We start from the raw sequence: 17,692 nt of genomic DNA, 5'->3' as shown, positions 1-17,692 counted from the left end.
ATTAAGCCCAGGTTCTGACGCAACTGGATGACCCTGCCCCCCTCTGACGTCACATGATGTTAGAAGGGGTGGGGTCACTCTGTTACATCACTGGGTGGCCCCACCCCTGCCTATAAAACAGCTGTCAAAGCGAAGAGACAGCAGTCGCCGGGAGGCCTCCAATGGAGGCGGAGCTTTTTAATTTTTTTCTATTTTTCGGGTCCGTTGTACATCCATCTTTGATCACGCTGCCCATCGCAAGACACTTTTTTTTCTTTTTTAATAAAGAAAATTGTCAAAAACTGTCTCTTGTGGTTTTAACTTTTTGACACTTTTTTTGGTGATTGGGTAGGGGTACAATGGACCCGATACCCATTCACATGGGGGGGCTGGGATTTGGAGGCCCCCTTGTTAAAGGGGGCTTCCATATTCCGATAACCCCCCTGCCCTCAGCCCCCGACAACCACCAGCCAGGGTTGTTGGGAAGAGGCCCTTGTCCCCATCAATATGGGGACAAGTTGCTTTGGGTGTCACCTCAAAGCAGCCTCCCCATGTTGAGGGCAAGTGGCCTGGTATGGTTCAGGAGGGGGGTGCTCACTCATCCCCTCCCTTTCCTGGCCTGCCAGGCTGCATGCTCAGATAAGGTTCTAGTTTGGATTTTGGGGGGGAGCCCATGCCATTTAAAAAAAAAATGTTGGCATGGAGTTCCCCTTAAAATGTATGCCAGACCCAAAGGACCTGGTACGGATTCTTGGGGGGAACCCCACACCGTTTTTTTCCTACTCTGTCATAGGGTTCCCCTTAACCACTTCAATACTTAACCACTTATACTCTGCAATGCACTATATACTCTGCACGTATTATATATATACACTACATTGACTACATTATATATACACTACACTGACTGCACAATATACTCTCCACTATATTATATATATAACACTGACTGCATTCTATACTCTCCACTGTATTATATATACACTGACTGCACTATATACGCTGAACTGTATTACATATTCTACACTGACTGACTGCACACTACACTAACTACCTGCCTAATCTCCATTCATTCACTATATACGGCTCCGTGTATATACGGCCCTGTGTAAGCAGCAGCCTTATAAAGTGCAGGACCTTGTCTTAGCCCCTGAGCCATAATTGGCCAAAGGCACCCTGCCTTAGACCAATCATGGCTCTCACATCACATTGAACATTGGGGCCATTCCTAGTTTCTACTGATCAAGGGGGCATCGCATAACTCTTACCACATCCAAGTTTAATTCCCCTAAATAAAAAATATAACAAAGCTGCAAGGACTGCTTCTTGACTTCAGATGTGCTTGGCTGTGCAGGGTGGGAGATAACCATATTTGCCAGCAGCTCCTGCAGGTGTAGTGTTACAGTTGCCAGGGGAAACTTTTTACCTGCATGTGAAAGATCACCTGAAAGAAAGTTATTTAAATAGCAGAAGAAGTGGGGGATTTTTGCAGGGTTTTTTTTTTTGTTGTTTTTTTTTTTTTTTGTTGCAAATTTTGTATTCTGACGTTATAGACTAAATCTGTGAACCCTAAACTGGGCTAGAAGACATTACCGTACTATCCTCCATGGCTATGTTATAGCACGGAGCTCCCTTTGATTTGGATTTTATGTATCAAATTATTAATAACTCTCTAATATCTTAAGGCTATCAGTGTATGTTTACACTCTTTTAAAATCTCTCTATGCCACCAATCTTTTGCATTAATTATTATATCAGTGTAATGCAAGGTATGAGAGTTATAAGTTATTAAACACCTGAAACCAAAATTTTGGGTTGTGATAAAGACAAGCATATCAATTATAACGGGCTGACAGACCATATAGCTGACACCTGCCTTCCATGGAAAAAGCAAGGCTTGCTGATTTCTTTTAAACAGGTTTTGGTTAGTTACCTTGTGCTGTAAGTATGTCCTCCACAAATGGATTTCCTTTGGCTAGCACAGAAAAGCAAAGGTATAGATCTGCATTTCTGTGCAAATTTGTTGTGGCACATCCTAAAAAGACTGCAAAAAGAAGGGAATCCCTATTGTGGGTTAGCACAGGGGTGTTACATAGAATTCTGTATCAAGTCATTGCAGCCCCACTCAGGGCCAGATTAAGAACATCATGGGCCTGGTGCTGAGGATTTTGGTAGGGCCTTTTATAAACAATAAGTAAATAAAAATGCAAAACATTTTTTGTTAAAACAAATTAAATTAAAGAGAGAGAGGGAGGATGAGAGAGAGAGAAAGGGGATGAAAGAGGTGTGAGGGGTAAGGGATCGAGGATGAGAGAGAAAGGGGGGGGGGGTGAGAGAAAGAGGATGCACATGAGCATGTGTGGGAATGACATCAATGCAGCCTGGCCAAGGCAAGTGACCGAAGGCACAGAACCCAGAAGGAAGACCGGGTGAAGATGTTAGTGCCCAGGCCCCACCGGATTGATCACAGCACAGCACTGGAGGGCTCAGTCTGACAATTTAAGTGTACCCTAATGTGCTAATATGCTGGGCATTCTTGTACATTATGGCATAACCTACCCCAGGGCATCTAAAAAGTAGTAATGTTCGAAAAGTTTACTACTGCTTTAATATCACGAGCCTCTCATGGGGCCCCCTACTGACCCTGTGGCCCTTGGGCAGTGCCTAAGTACATAGTTGTCAACATTTCAAAAATATTTTCAGGAACGCTTTTTTACAATTGCTATATTTAGAGTAGCTGACATCCCCTATGTTCCTCTATACATCACACTAGTAATTACAAAATTAAATAAATACTAATAATGGGGCAGAACAAATATGAGGACTGTGAGATTTCCTTTAGTTGAACTGACAAAAGTGTGCCCATTCTAGAGCTGGTAACATTGAGGATATTCAGTATAATTTTAAAGAACAGTTTTTGTGGGTAAGAGGCATAGGGGAGGAGTATGGATGGTATAAAAGTGGGAAGTATGTGCAGGTGAGGGAGAGGAATGTGGAGGGTCTAACAGTGGGCACTATGTACATGAGGAGTGAAGAGGGTATGGCAGAAGGCACTATGTACAGGAGAGGAGTGTGAAGGGTATGACAGTGGGCAGTATGCACAGCAGAGGAGTGTAGAGGGTATGACATTGGGCACTATGTATAAGAGAACAGTGTGGAGGGTATAACAGTGAGCAATATGTACAGGAGTGTGGAGGGTATGACAGTGGGCACTATGTACAGGAGAGAAGTGTGGAGAGTAGGACAGTAAGCAGTAATTACAGGAGAGGGGTGTGGAGGGAGGGTATGACGCTGGGCACTATGTATAGGAGAGGAGTATGGAGGGAATGACAGTGAGTAGTATGTACAGGAGAGGAGTGTGGAGGGTGTGACAGTGGGCACTATGTATAGGAGAGAAGTGTGGAGGGTATGACAGTGGGCACTATGTATAAGAGAGGAGTATGGAGGGTATGACAGTGAGTAGTATGTACAGGAGAGGAGTGTGGAGGGTATGACAGTGGGCACTATGTATAGGAGAGAAGTGTGGAGAGTATGACAGTGGGCACTATGTATGGGAGAGGAGGATGAAGTAATCTGGGAAGGAAAAATGTAAAGGTTTGTGGAAGGATGTTTAGGGACTGCGTAGTGGTTAATCGGGCCATACATGGATTGAAATTACACCAATTAAGCAGAGACCAGCCATAGTCGATCTATGTATGGGCTAGCTGGTTTTACACAAGTCAACCTATTAACCGACTTGAGTACAACCAGCCTGTCAGGTTTTCCCCAAAACAATCAGTGCTGCCAGCTATAGTTAGCAACACTAATCATTGTATTCACTGGCAGAACACAATAACACTGCGGGAGTGATTGCCCCATTCACAGGTCAGCAGGTGAGAGGGTGTGTGGGGACAGGCTGGGGAGAGATACTAGTCAGTCCCTGGGTAGGCAATGGTTAGTATCAGAGCCAGATACACACAGGTTACATACGCCACGATCGTTAGAACGAGAGCAATAATTCTAGCACTAGACCTCCTCTGTAACTCTAAACGTGTAACCTGTAAAAAAATGTAAAGCATCGTTTAGTACACAACAAAAAATAGTGCTAACTTTAGTGGGTTTTTTTAATGAATGAAACTGTTTCTTTCCAAAAAAAAAGTTAGAAAAATTGCTGCGCAAATGTCATGTAACATAAAAAGTTGCAAAGACCACAATTTTATTCCATAGAGTGTCTGCTAAAACAAAATATAATGCTTGAGGGTTCTGAGTAAATTTCTAGCATAAAAAAATGATGATTTTTACATGTAGGAGAGAAGTCTCAGAATGGGCCTGGGTGGCAAGGGGTTAATTATCATAAGTAATATACAAATAATTATTATGAGCACTGTGATCTCATCCTCTCAGTCTGCTGCAGAGTGTTCCAGATTGTGTTTAAACTGGCCACTGTATGTAGCTTCTGACAGGCTGCGCAAGCAGCCCTGTATCTCCGGAACCATAGATGATAGCAGCCCCATATTTTAACCAGTGCTGGAATGGGTCTTTAGCTACCTACCCCCCAAATGTGGGGTCTCTGTGACTCCTGCGCTCCGAGCTACAATCCTCGAAGTCGATCTTTTTTTTTTTTGGGGCAAATGGGCCTATCTTGAGAAAGGGGCCTGGAGCTGCAGCTCCAATAGCCCCTATGTTAATCCGGCCCTGACCCCACTGATGTTTCATTTGATGTTCTGGCTTGGGATGTTGGAGAATCACACTATTTAATTCTAATAATTCATCTCTGCAGAGGATCACAATGCCCAAAAGGTAGCGTTAGCCCTTAAAGGTATATTTAAAGCCAAATCTTTTAATGTTTTGGCTAGAGTGATGAAGTCTTTCAAACTCAAAGGAAACGCCAGAAAGAAAATTGTGTCCAGTTGTGTTCCAACTTTATTTGGCATTTGGTTTTGTAAATAACCATGTCTGTTAAACTGGCATCTGTAGTGTACCTTACTGTCTGGTGTTTTATTATCCATCAGGATCCCACCATTTCCAGAAGTTCAACAAGTTTCTTTCAATTTTCCCAAGCCCTAATGAAAAATATTCCGCTCTAGGTTTGTCACCGCTGTTGTACTGACAGGACGATGCCAGGTCCAAACAGTCCTTGAACAGCTTCAAATTGTGATGCAAAGAATATAATTGAAGCCGTTTAAACGTCTCACAGTCCAAAATAGGTTTATTGAAGTTACTCGATTCAAAATAAATTCACCTGCTCCCCTCTTATGTGTTTCACTCCATCCAAAGCTTACTCATAATCTCTATGGTTAAGTCTATGACTTAAAGGGGTTGTAAAGAGATTTTTTTTTTTAAATAACAAGCTCATTTTGCACAGAGTGGCCCCGAACCTGCTCTTCTGGGGTCCTTCGGCGTCTGTCTCTGCTTCCCCCCGCAAGTACTTCTCACGTTCCTGCAAGCTCCCTCGCATGGTGAGAAGCACTTGCGAGCGCGCTCCCGTGATACAGCCGGCGGCTATAGCCGCTCACTGTATCGCTCGGCCCCACCCCCTGGCGCACCGCATCATTGGATGTGATTGACAGCAGCGCAAGCCAATAGCTGCGCTGCTTTCAATCCATCCACTCTAGCCAATCAACGGCCAGGCTAAGCGGTGAAGAGGACGTTGGGGGCGAGCACTGGACTTTCAAGGGGTCAGGTAAGTAAAACAGGGGGGCTGGGGGGGGCAGCACTGTCAGATGTTTTTTTAACTTTAATGCATACAATGCATTAAGGTGAAAAAACTTTTACCTTTAAAACCCCTTTAACCACTTGCCGACCGCCTAACGCCGATGTACGTCGGCAGAATGGCACGGGCAGGCATAAGCACGTACATGTACGTGATTTGCCTCCCGCGGGTCGGGGGCCCGATCGGGCCCCCGCCCGGTGCCTGCGGCGGTCGGTTTTCGTTCGGGAGCGATCCCGGACGAGGGGACGGCCATTCATTCATGGCCACCCCCTCGCGATCGCTCCCGACGAATAGAAATCCCCGGTGACATCACTTCCTCTCCTGTAATGTAAACACAGGAGAGGAAGTGATGTATTCTCTCCTCCGTGTCGGTATTTTTCGTTCCGACACGGAGGAGAGCGGATCAGTGAGTTGCACCAACACATCCCACACACAGTAGAACATGCCAGGCACACTCACACCCCCCCTTTACCCCCCGATCACCCCCCCAATTACCCCTGCCCCCCAGTCACAGTGACACCAATGTCATTTTTTTTTTTTTTTTTTTTTTTTTTGCATTGGTGTCATTTGTGACTGTAATAACTGTTAGGGCAGTTAGAGTTAGCCCCCTTTAGTTCTAATGTACCCCCCTAACCCCCCCAATAAAGGTTTAACCCCGTGATCACCCCCCGTCGCCAGTGTCACTAAGGCTGGGTTCACATTGCAGCGGTTTATGAGAACGAATGTGATTCGCACCGCACTGCAGTGCAAATCACATCCGATCTCTGTGCGATTCGAGTTCAGCCATTCGCCGCACCCGCCGCACCCGCCACACCCGCCGCACCCGCCGCAAATTCGCACGGGACCCTTTTTTTGGCCCGCAGCAGAATCGGATCGCATGGGTGTTCACACCATGCGATCCGAGTTTGCAGATCGCACTGCGATATGCGAACTGATCTGGGGGTGTCAGTAACATTTCACTGACACTCCCAGCAGTTCGCATAGGGCAGTGTGAACTGCCGCCGGGAGGCATGCGATGCGGGAACCCGCCGCGGATTCGCGGCGTTTCCGCATCGCTCCAGTGTGAACCCAGCCTAATAAGCGATCATTTTTCTGATCGCCGTATTAGTGTCCCAGGTGACGCTAGTTAGGCAGGTAGGTATTTAGGTTCGCCGCAGCTTTTTATAGCGCCAGGGACCCCCATATACTACCGCATAAAGCCCCCTGATTGCCCCCTAGTTAACCCTTTCACCAGTGATCACCATATAACTGTTACAGGTGACGCTGGTTGGTTAGTTATTTTTTTATAGTTTCAGGGCACCCGCCATTTATTACCTAATAAAGGTTTAACCCCCTGATCACCCGGCGGGTGTCATTTGTGACTAATAACTGTTAGGGCAGTTAGGGTTAGCCCCCTTTAGTTCTAAGGTACCCCCCTAACCCCCCCAATAAAGGTTTAACCCCGTGATCACCCCCCGTCGCCAGTGTCACTAAGGCTGGGTTCAGATTGCAGCGGTTTGAGAACGGATGTGATTCGCACTGCAGTGCAAATCACATCCGATCTCTGTGCGATTCGAGTTCAGCCATTCGCCGCACCCGCCACACCCGCCGCACCCGCCGCAAATTCGCACGGGACCCTTTTTTTGGCCCGCAGCAGAATCGGATCGCATGGGTGTTCACACCATGCGATCCGAGTTTGCAGATCGCACTGCGATATGCGAACTGATCTGGGGGTGTCAGTAACATTTCACTGACACTCCCAGCAGTTCGCATAGGGCAGTGTGAACTGCCGCCGGGAGGCATGCGATGCGGGAACCCGCCGCGCATTCGTGGCGTTCCCGCATCGCTCCAGTGTGAACCCAGCCTAATAAGCGATCGTTTTTCTGATCGCTGTATTAGTGTCACAGGTGACGCTAGTTAGGCAAGTAGGTATTTAGGTTCGCCGCAGCTTTTTATAGCGCCAGGGACCCCCATATACTACCGCATAAAGCCCCCTGATTGCCCCCTAGTTAACCCTTTCACCAGTGATCACCATATAACTGTTACAGGTGACGCTGGTTGGTTAGTTATTTTTTTATAGTTTCAGGGCACCCGCCATTTATTACCTAGTCTCACTAGTGTACCCCTAAATTTAGGGGTGTCTACTTTCCAAAATGGGGTCATTTGGGGGGGGTTTGTGCCATCTTGGCATTTTATGGCCTTCAAAACTGTAACGCCCTTAGAAAGCCTGAAGGCGGTGCTTGGTTTTCGGGGCCCCGTACGCGGCTAGGCTCCCAAAAAGTCCCACATATGTGGTATCCCCGTACTCAGGAGAAGCAGCAGAATTTATTTTGGGGTGTCATTTCACATATGCCCATGGCATGCGTGAGCAATATATCATTTAGTGACAACTTTGTGAAAAAAAAAAAAAAAAAAAAAAAGTTTGTAATTTTCCCGCAACTTGTGGCAAAATATAAAATATTCCATGGACTCAACATGCCTCTCAGCAAATAGCTTGGGGTGTCTACTTTCTAAAATGGGGTCATTTGTGGGGGTTTTGTGCCATCTTGGCATTTTATGGCCTTCAAAACTGTAATAGGTAGTGAGGAGTGAAGTCAAATATTTACGCCCTTAGAAAGCCTGAAGGCGGTGCTTGGTTTTCGGGGCCCCGTACGCGGCTAGGCTCCCAAAAAGTCCCACATATGTGGTATCCCCGTACTCTGGAGAAGCAGCAGAATTTATTTTGGGGTGTCATTTCACATATGCCCATGGCATGTGTGAGCAATATATCATTTAGTGACAACTTTGTGAAAAAAAAAAAAAAAAAAAAAAAGTTTGTAATTTTCCCGCAACTTGTGGCAAAATATAAAATATTCCATGAACTCAACATGCCTCTCAGCAAATAGCTTGGGGTGTCTACTTTCTAAAATGGGGTCATTTGTGGGGGTTTTGTGCCATCTTGGCATTTTATGGCCTTCAAAACTGTAATAGGTAGTGAGAAGTGAACTCAAAAATTTACGCCCTTAGAAAGCCTGAAGGCGGTGCTTGGTTTTCGGGGCCCCGTACGCGGCTAGGCTCCCAAAAAGTCCCACATATGTGGTATCCCCGTACTCAGGAGAAGCAGCAGAATTTATTTTGGGGTGTCATTTCACATACGCCCATAGCATGTGTGAGCAATATATCATTTAGTGACAACTTTGTGTAAAAAAAAAAAAAAAATTTTTTTTTTGTCATTATTCAATCGCTTGAGGCAAAAAAATAAAATATTCAATGGGCTCAACATGCCTCTTATCAATTTCCTTAGGGGGTCTACTTTCCAAAATGGGGTCATTTGGGGGGGTTTTGTACTGCCCTGCCATTTTAGCACCTCAAGAAATGAGATAGGCAGTCGTAAACTAAAAGCTGCGTAAATTCCAGAAAACGTACCTTAGTTTGTAGATGTGACAACTTTTGCGCAAACCAATAAATATACAATTATTGACTTTTTTTTTACCAAAGACATGTGGCTGAATACATTTTGGCCTAAATGTATGACTAAAATTGAGTTTATTGGATTTTTCTAATAACAAAAAGTAGAAAATATCATTTTTTTTCAAAATTTGCGGTCTTTTTACGTTTATATCGCAAAAAATAAAAATCGCAGAGGCAATCAAATACCATCAAAAGAAAGCTCTATTTGTGGGAAGAAAAGGACGCAAATTTTGTTTGGGTACAACATTGCATGACCGCGCAATTACCAGTTAAAGCAGCGCAGTGCCAAAGTGTAAAAAGACCTCTGGTCATTTACCAGCAAAATGGTCCGGTCTGAAAGTGGTTAATGACATAAGTCATTAAGTCATATACAAAGTCTATGACATAGAGTTGACTCTATGACTAAGGCCGCGTACACACGCGGGGACTGTTCGCCCAACTTTGTCCGTCAAACAGTTTCAGCAAACAGTCCGCTCAAAATTAGCATGGACGGACATGGCCACACACGACGAACGAACAGTTTGCTGAAACCGTGCGCGATGACGTGAACGGCACGTACGACGGGACGAAAAATACGACGTCCTATACACTGCATTATAACTTTCGGCGTGTAAATCCTTTCTGAGCATGCGCGGAACTTAGTTTAACGAACAAGCCTACACACGAGGGGACTGTTCGCTGAAACAAAGTTTCAGCGGACAGTTTTTCGGAATTTCCGAAAAACCTTGTTCAGCGGACTGTTCGCTGAAACTGTCCCCTGAAAGCCCACACACGAGCGGACTGTCCGCCGAAACACTGTTCAGCGGACAAAGTTGGGCGAACAGTCCCCGCGTGTGTACGCGGCCTAAGAGTCGTATGACTAAATCTATAATATAGAGTTTAGGACTAAGACTATAAAGCTTAGTCATAAACTTTATGACTAAGCTTCAGATGGAATAAAATGCATAAGAGTGGAGCAGATTTATTTATTTTGTATTGGGTAGCTTGAATAAACCTATCTGCTCCACTCGTATGCCTTTTATTCCATCTGAAGCTTAGTCATAGAGTTTATGACTAAGCTTAATAGTCTTAGACCTAAACTCTATATCATAGATTTAGTCATATGACTTTTAGCCATAGAGTCAACTCTATGTCATAGACTTAATGACAAAGACTAAGTCATAGACTTAAGCATAGAGATTATGAATAAGCTTCGGGGGGAGTGAAACGCAAAAGAGGGGAGCAGGTGAATTTATTTTGACTATTTTAGACTCTAATGCCGCGTACACACGTAGCCAACTATCCGGCGGACTTAGTCTGATGGATTTCCCGCCGGACTGTCCGCCGGACTTTCCGAACGAGCTACTTGCCCACACACGGCACTTTTTCAGCGGACTAATACGGCATACTAAGTCCGCCGGACTATCCGCCGTACTTTTGAAATGAACGGACTGGCCCACACAGGCGGGGGAAAGTCCACTCATTTTGAGCGCGTCTCCAGGTAGCCGGCATGGACTTAAAGAGGAATCCCTACGCCAAAAAATCGACGTGGGGGTCCCCCCTAGGTCCACATCAGATCCTTATCTGAGCACGCTACCCGGCCAGCCAGGAAAGGGGGTGGGGACGAGCGAGCGCCCCCCCCCCTCCTGAGCCGTGCCAGGCCACATGCCCTCAACATGGGGGGTGCCTTGGGGAAGGGGGGGCCACCTGGTATGGACTTAAAGGGGAACCCCAACGCCATGTTGATGAGGACAAGGGCCTCTTCCCGACAACCCTGGCCGTTGGTTGTCGGGGTCTGCGGGCGGAGGGCTTATCGGAATCCGGGAGCCCCCTTTAATAAGGGGGCCCCTGGATACCGGCCGTCCACCCTATGTGAATGAGTATGGGGTACAATGTACCCCTACCCATTCACCTGTGGAAAAAAGTAAAAATAAAACACAACACACAAGGGTTAAAATTGTTTATTGCACAGCTCCGGGGGGTCTTCCGTCTTCGGGGGTCTTCTCGCCAGACTCTCTTTCGACTTTCTTCTTCGCCACCGCCGCCCTCTTCTTCCGACTTCGGGGGTCTTGTCCCCCTCTTCGGTTCTTCTTGCTGGGCCACTGCTCCTTCTTCTAGCTCTTTTACAGGCGGTGGCCCGGTCTTCTGTCGCAGCATCCTCTGGGACTGTGACATCATAATAGGCGGGGACATCATCCGGTGATGTCCCTATATAAGTCACCGTGTCCGGCGTCCCCATCATTGTGAGCGGAGAGAGCGACGAGGCAGCATCTGAAGAGAAGAAGAGAAGAACAGAAGACGGCGACAGCGGCGACAGAAGACCAGGCCACCGCCTGTAAAAGAGCTAGAAGAAGGCGCGGTGGCCCGGCAAGAAGAACCGAAGAGGGGGACAAGACCCCCGAAGTCGGAAGAAGAGGGCGACGGCGGCGAAGAAGAAAGCCGGGCTCCTCCGCTAGCAAAAGAGCTAGCAGAAGATAGCAGAGGAGTCCGGCGAGAAGACCCCCGGAGCTGTGCAATAAACTATTTTAACCCTTGTGTGTTGTGTTTTATTTTTACTTTTTTCCACAGGTGAATGGGTAGGGGTACATTGTACCCCATACTCATTCACATAGGGTGGGGGGGCCGGTATCCGGGGGCCCACTTATTAAAGGGGGCTCCCGGATTCCGATAAGCCCCCCGCCCGCAGACCCCGACAACCAACGGCCAGGGTTGTCGGGAAGAGGCCCTTGTCCTCATCAACATGGGGACAAGGTGCTTTGGGGTGGGGGGGCCACGCAGCCCCCCTTCCCCAAGGCACCCCCCATGTTGAGGGCACCCGGCCTGGCACGGCTCAAGAGGGGGGGCGCTCGCTCGTCCCCACCCCCTTTCCTCGCCGGCCGGGTAGCGTGCTCGGATAAGGGTCTGATGTGGACCTGGGGGGGACCCCACGCCGATTTTTCGGCATAGGCATTCCCCTTTAAGTCCATACCAGGTGACGGGGCCAGCGACGCCTCTTTCACACACGGGCGGATTTTCCGGCGGACTTGAGTTTGCCGGACTTTTCCACCAGATTGTTTGATCGTGTGTACGCCGCATTAGTGGTTAAAAAGGTCTACTTCTATCCTTTGCATCCTAATAAAAACTGACCCTCTGAGCTCCCAAATTAAGTTAGCTTTTCATGGTATGGGAAAGTTCAAATAAAATGACAAATGGACACAACATGATTTGTTTCTGGCACATACCTGTGTATACGTTCTACTTAAGATATGAGCCTAACTCGGGTATTATTGGAGAGTTACCTAAGAGAAATTCTTCGCTACGAAACACCCAGCTGTTAACATCTATTGAAACAAATGATCCTGTACCCCCTAATTTTTAAGGTTTTTTGTTACTGTCTGTATTGCCACTGGGGAAAATTGTCCTATTTATCCTGGTAACCATTACCTGTAATTCAGAAAAAGATGGGTAATTCCAAATTTTACAGTTGTCACCAAAACAGAAGGTGAGGTGAGGGGAAGTCTTCCAATGGGAACAGCTGTCCTGGTGACAACTGATTTCTTCTTACTTTTATAGTGTTTATGAAACAGCAAGTGAAGTAAAATGTCTCAGATGGGAAACAGAGGGATTGATCTGATAAAACGGAAGACTGAATAATTTGTTGCAGCTCTGCAATGAAACCAATCAGCTTCCAGGTTTTTTGTCAAAGCTTAATTGAACAAACTGAAGTTAGAAGCTGATTGGCTACCATGCACAGCTGCACCAGATTCTGAGTGATCCAATTTTTGTAAACTTTCCTCTTAGTTTGCTGAACTGGCTTAGGCCCCTTTCACACGGGCTTTCCGATTAGGTCCGCCTGTCAGTTTTTCAGGCGGACCTGATTGGATGCTCCATGGACCCCTATGGAGCAGCGGATGTCAGTGGTCCGCTAACATCTGCCACTATCCGATCCTGTCCATGAAATCCAGAGGGATGGAAACCCTATTTTCCATCCGTTTGGAGAATCAAATTGGATAGGATCATATGAAAATGGACAGGCAGTCCATTTTCATCTGTTCTCCATAGAGGCGGGTCTTTGACAGATCCATCTCAGCACAGCGAGTGGAGATGGACCGGTCATCCTCCTACTCAGCGGGGATCGCTACGCAAAGCGGAGTCCATACACAGACAAGTCTGTTTGAAAGGTGCCTTAGGGCTCTTCTCTTCTTGTACTCTTCAGTATTAGTAAATCAACCCCAAACAGTAAAAAACTAACAAAAAAAAAACCTGACAGGTGTCTTAGCCAGTCTTTTCTTTTCCAAGTACTGAAGGATAACTCTTCTTGAGTTCTTAGACATCCACCAATTTCATCCAGTTATTTCTTGACCACACATTTCTACAATGACTGTATTTCCTTTAGATCCACTAAAAAGTATGCAGTGTGGTTTTTAGGTAGTTTCTCGCATTACATGTTTTTGGTAAATTTTAAAGGAGATTATACAAACACTGGCCAATCAGATTGTAATTAAGGATGAGGTTTGGGTTTGCCGCTACCATGAGTTGGTGGATGAACCAGCGGAGTTCAAAATTTGTTGTCCCAGTGAGTAGTAAATAGCAAACTCTGCTTTGACTTTTACCTACAATTAAACTTATAATAAAGCTTACCTGTAAGTAAAACAAATATCTCCTAAACATGCACAGTTTAGAGCAAAGGCAAGGCATAGATTGGACACCATGCGACAAAAACAATTATTTGCTTGTCTCTTTACGGAATAGGGACAAGCCAAGTGAATAAATACGTGAATGTAGGAGAAATGATCAGCCATGACACTACAAACTGCAGCCACAACATGTGAGCCCATCATTGCAAGGTGAGGCATACAAACAATGCAGACAATATAACTACAATAATACCTAGGTATAAACAAACTTTTTAAAATGTACAGTGCCTTAAAACATTATGTCAGTGTTAACCTTATAGTAATTTTTAATGTGGCCATTACTTTTACCATGTTTTCTCTTCTATTTTTTGTTACTGATTGACTGTAGAATTGTGTAGCCCACCGCAAGAGCAAGATCTGTTCTCATCTACCTGCTTAACAGTTGTTGAGTTAACACATCAGCCACACAGGGAGGGCATGGTTTTCAGTGAGTCAGCTGACTCAGACTTACATTGTGAACAGGAGCAGTAAAGCAAAACTAAAACACAACACTGAAGAACTGGAAGCCGCATTTGCATTTGTACTGAGAAAATATGACTGTCCCTATTTATATATAATTACAAATTACACATAGAAACAATTCTTTTAAAAACATATACAAAAACAAATACTATTCATTACATAAAGAACTCTTTTTATATGTATATACTGTAAAAACATGTTAAAAACACTATAAAATTTTATTGAATGAAAAGTAGACCTTTCTTATAGTTGTTGAAGGTAGCCTTGCACAAGAAAAAAATCACTCTAAACAATTCTAGTGAATACAACCCTTTACAAGCCCCGCTCAGCATTGTGCATTTCAGCCTGCCATTGATTTTGCCAGCCTGCTTGTAGAAGGCATGGCCTGCTGCCCATTTGCCTCCTGTACACCCAAAAGTGCCATTTTTTTACATTTCTGTATGGGCCAAACCGCTGGTGTGCATAAGGCCTATATAGAACCACAATAACTAGACACAGTCCACTCCCGATGCAGGATACAATATGATTGATATTACAGAGGTCAGTGCTAGGGACTAGTTTGAGGGTTAGGTTAAACATAATGATTTTGGTCAGAATTTTTGGGTGTATCTAAAAGAGACATTGCAACTTTGATTAGATAGGGGAGCATTAGGTGGTGGTACTCTAGTGCTGAGATGCATTATGGTGAGGGGTATATTTGCATTTTCTGTTGTACTCAGTACTGAAACCAAAGCCCAAAATCTATTTTCTGGCAACAAAAACGAATACAATGAAAAAAAGACACCAGTTAAAGAAGGCTGCATGAAGAAGTCTACATGGACCTCAGTTAATAGCAAGGATTTTAAAACTTCCAAGCCCTCAGAAAACCCACAGAGAAGCCAAGGTAAACCAACAAAAATAAATTCAAATCTTTAAATCATACGTATACTCACATTTTAAATTAGAACTGCATTAACAATAACACAGGGGAAGATAGACAAAGAGCAACAGAAGGGCTAAGATTGTTTTCCTGAAGAAAACGTTGCTCCAGGTCACTTCTATTACAGTCATTTGCAAAAAAAAAGCCTAAGAATTTCCTCACATCATATCTGTTGAGGGAAGTCTGATCGTCCCTTTTCGGGATGGGTCGAACACCCCTCGTTTGGGTTCACACCAGAACATGCGAACAGGCAAAAAATTTGTGCGAACATGCGAACCCTATTAAAGTCAATGGGACACAAACATGAAAAATTTAAAGTGCTAATTTTAAAGGCTTATATACAAGTTATTGCCCTAAAAAGTGTATGGGGACCCAGGTACTGCCCCAGGGGACATGTATCAATGCAAAAAAAGTTTTTTTCAGAAGCAATGATTTTAAGAATGCTTAAAGTGAAAGAATAAAGATCAAATATTCCTTTGAATATCATGCCTGGGGGTCCCCTTTGCCTGTCTGTAAAGTGGCGCATATGTCTGATGTGTTTTAGAATCCCGCAGCAAAATTACATTTCTAAAATAAAAAAATGTCATTTAAAATTGCTTGTGGCTGTAATGTATTGGCAGTTCCCACCAATATAGATTAAAGTCAAGGAAAGAATGGACGTGGGTCCCCTACCCGCCCCTATCCCCCCCCCCCCCCCCCATTCCATACCAGGTCCTTTGGGTTGGGTATCAATATAAAGGGAAACTCCATGCCAAAATTTAAAAAAAATTGGCATGGGGTCACTCCTGAAATCCATACCAGACCCTCCTCTGAGCATGCAGCCTGGAGGACAGAATGGGGGGGATCCAGACCCCTCCCCTATGAGAATGGATATGGGGTACAATGGTACAATTGCACCCCTACCCACTCACCCAAAAAGTGTCAAATAGTAAAAAACACAAAAGACAATTCCTTTATTAAAAAAATAAAAAAAATAAAAGCGTCCCGTGATGTACATCCATCGTCAGTCATGCCGCCCGACGGACCCAAAATATAAAAAATTCTGCCTCCATGGGAGGCCTCATGGCGACTGCTGTCTTTTCGCTGTGACAGCTGTAATATAGGCGAGGGTGGGGCCACCCGCTGATGTAACCAGAAGACCTCACCCACCTCTGACGGCACATGATGTCTGGACGGGGGGGTCACTCGGTTACGTCACCGGGTGGCCCCGCCCTTGCCTGTATAACAGCCATCACAGCTAAAAGATAGCAGTCTGCGCGGCGCCTCCCATCGAGGCGGATCTTTTTTTTTTTCTTTTTTTTTTAATAAAGGAATTGTCAAAAACTGTCTTTTGTTGTTTTTACTTTTTCATACTTTTTTGGGTGAAAGAGTAGGTGAATGGGTACCCCATACCTATTCACATGGGGGGGGGGGATCTGGGGTTAAATTCCACACAGACTATATTTATATACAATATCTCACAAAAGTGAGTACACCCCTCACATTTGTGTAAATATTTTATTATATCTTTTCATGTGACAACACAGAAGAAATTACACTTTGCTACAATGTTAAGTAGTAAGTGTACAGCTTGTATAACAGTGTAAATTTGCTGTCCCTTCAAAATAACTCAACACACAGCCATTAATGTTTAAACCGCTGGCAACAAAAGTAAGTATATCCCTAAGTAAAAATGTTCAAATTGGGCCCAATTAGCCATTTTCCCTCCCCGGTGTCATGTGACTAGTTAGTGTTACAAGGTCTCAGGTCAAATGGGGAGCAAGTATGTTAAATTTGGCGTTATCGCTCTCACTCTCTCCTACTGGTCACTGGAAGTTCAACATACCACCTCATGCCAAAGAACTCTCTGAGAATCTGAAAAAAAGATTTGTTGCGCTACATAAAAATAGACTAGGCTATAAGAAGATTGCCAAGACCATGAAACTGAGCTGCAGCACGGTGGCCAAGACCATACAGCAGTTTAACAGGACAGGTTCCACTCAGAACAGGCCTCGCCATGGTCAACATAAGAAGTTGAGTGCACGTGCTGAGCGCCATATCCAGAGGTTGTCTTTAGGAAAAAGACGTATGAGTGCTGCCAGCATTGCTGCAGAGTTTAAAGGTGTCAGCCTGTCAGTGCTCAGACCATACGCCACACACTGCATCAAATTGGTCGTCGTCCCAGAAGGAAGCCTTTTCTAAAGATGAGGCACAAGAAAGTCCGCAAACAGTTTGCTGAAGACAAGCAGACTAAGAATTACTAATTGATTAATGGAACCATGTCCTATGGTCTGATGAGACCAAGATAAAATTATTCGGTTCAGATGGTGTCAAGCGTGTGTGGCGGCAACCAGGTGAGGAGTACAAAGACAAGTGTGTCTTGCCTACAGTCAAGCATAGTGGTGGAAGTGTAATGGTCTGGGGCTGCATGAGTGCTGCCAGCACTGTGAAGCTACAGTGCATTGAGGCAACCATGAATGCCAACATGTACTGTGACATGCTGAAGCAGAGCATGATCCCCTCCCTTCGGAGACTGGGTAACGGGGCAGTATTCCAAAATGATAACAACCCCAAATA

At 45.1% G+C, this 17,692-nt stretch overlaps 1 protein-coding gene across 2 annotated transcripts in view; it reads right to left on the bottom strand.

The window, feature by feature from the left end:
• SHANK1 (SH3 and multiple ankyrin repeat domains 1) overlaps positions 1-17,692 on the bottom strand; it is a 933,614-nt gene that overhangs the window by 254,608 nt on the left and 661,314 nt on the right. The gene's annotated exons all lie outside the window — the stretch shown is intronic.

This window comes from Lithobates pipiens, unplaced genomic scaffold (genome assembly GCF_037356315.1).
Source record: "Lithobates pipiens isolate NorthernLeopardFrog02 unplaced genomic scaffold, aLitPip1_a1.2 Scaffold_27, whole genome shotgun sequence".
NCBI lineage: Eukaryota > Metazoa > Chordata > Amphibia > Anura > Ranidae > Lithobates > Lithobates pipiens.
The sequence above is the reverse complement of the archived record's forward strand: the minus strand, read 5'-3'. Positions and strand labels throughout refer to the sequence as shown.